This window comes from Humulus lupulus, chromosome 3 (assembly GCF_963169125.1).
Source record: "Humulus lupulus chromosome 3, drHumLupu1.1, whole genome shotgun sequence".
Taxonomy (NCBI): domain Eukaryota; kingdom Viridiplantae; phylum Streptophyta; class Magnoliopsida; order Rosales; family Cannabaceae; genus Humulus; species Humulus lupulus.
Window position 1 is genome coordinate 278,768,961 of NC_084795.1, and position 1,840 is coordinate 278,770,800.

Genomic DNA, 1,840 nt, shown 5'->3' on the forward strand with positions numbered 1-1,840 from the left:
GATGTTATCTTAATTTTTGTTGTGATTAGCATTATGATTATGAACTAATTTTCTGTTTAGGATGTTTAATTGAATCACTTGAACCCCTATTATGAACTAATGCAATTTCAATTCTCTTCTTCTTCAATCTTAATCAATTCCATATAACCTGTTCTTATAGACTGATTATTGATTGGCCATCTATAGTCAGACATACATGTTTTTAAGTCAAAATCTGAGAAGTGAGATTTAAATCTGCTATGGTTATATTGGACATAATTCTAATTTAGAACGAAAGTATCTGAATTAATTGTGTAACTGTTTATTAAGTTGTCAAGATTAATGCTACCTTTGTGGTTCAATTTACCATAGAAATATAGGAAATTGTCACCTAGGTTGAGTTTATAATTCATAGTATGATTATAGGCTGTTGTATCAACTTGTTAATTGAATTAGGTAAAAAGAAGAAGAACTCATACTTTGCATTAGAGAATAATAGGGAGGATAGTTGATGAGATTAAATATCCTAATTGTTTCTTCAGTGGTTAAATTAAAAGTTTTACTATTAGTTGTTATTCCATTTAATTTTCAATTATTGTTTTTGCACTTTATAGTTTCTTTTGCTGTGTTTACAAAAATCAAGAATTTTAATTTATCAAATAGAACAAGAAGTTAATTGACTGGTAATTGATAAATCAGTCCTTGAGGACGATACTTGGTTTTTACCATTTTATTACAAATTACGACTGTGTGCACTTGCATATCAAAAATATCGCAACAAGTTTTTGGCGCCGTTGCCGGGGACTGAAAATAATTATCAATATCAGTCTAATTAATTTTTATTCTAATTTGATTTCAATTTCTCTTGTTTCTAATCTGTTTAGTTGCCTAATTTGTCTATCTCAGGTGAACTGTGTTATGTGCGTAGTAGAAGAGGAGTAGACAATCTTGTTCCTTTGAATCTTGAGATTGAAAAGTCCTGCAAGCAAAACAGAAAGAACAAGAGGGAGGCCCAGAAGTCTGTGAAGATGGCACAGAATGAAGGGGATGGCAAGAATGCTTTAATTCCTGGAGTTATACAAGGGGGTCAGGCTCAGAATAATGCTGAGAGGAGCCTGAGAGATTATGTACTGCCCACTCTGACGGGAGTACAAAATAGTATACGCCCACTAGCTGTAGAGGCTAACAATTTTGAAATCAAGCCAGCTATTCTACAAATGGTGCAATCCTCTATGCAATTTAATGGGTTGCCTTCTGAAGATCCTCACACCCATTTGTCTAATTTTTTGGAGCTGTGTGGAACTTTCAGATACAATGGGGTGAGTGATGACGCAATTAAACTGAGGCTTTTCCCATTTTCTCTGAGGGACAGAGCTAAAAGTTGGCTGAACTCGCTGCAACCAAACTCTATTGTCACCTGGCAAGATCTAGCTCAGAAGTTTTTGTCAAAATTCTTCCCTCCGTCCAAAGCTGCTAAATTGAGGGGACAGATCAACAATTTTTGCCAGAATGATGGAGAGTCTTTGTATGAAGCTTGGGAACGGTTTAAGGAACTCTTGAGAAGATGTCCTCATCATGGCATTGAACAGTGGATGCTAGTACAGAATTTTTACAATGGTTTATGTCCTACAACCAGAACCATTATTGATGCTGCAACGGGTGGTACGTTTATGAGCAAGAGTGCAACTGGTGCTTATGAGCTGCTGGAGGACATGGCCACAAACAATCATCAGTGGTCTGAGGAAAGATCATCAGGAGTCAGAAAGGTAGCTGGGGTGCATGAGCTGGATGCAATCACTACTCTAACAGCACAAGTAGCCTCCCTGACAAAACAGTTACAACAGAGCACTGTATCTGCTAA

The 1,840-nt window shown here is 36.2% G+C and overlaps 1 non-coding gene across 1 annotated transcript; it reads right to left on the reverse strand.

Annotated features, from left to right (window-relative positions):
• Positions 1-1,454: 1,454 nt before the first annotated feature.
• On the reverse strand, positions 1,455-1,561 carry LOC133827789 (small nucleolar RNA R71). Its single transcript, XR_009890440.1, has one exon. It is a non-coding gene; the product is annotated as a small nucleolar RNA R71 (small nucleolar RNA).
• Positions 1,562-1,840: the final 279 nt, after the last annotated feature.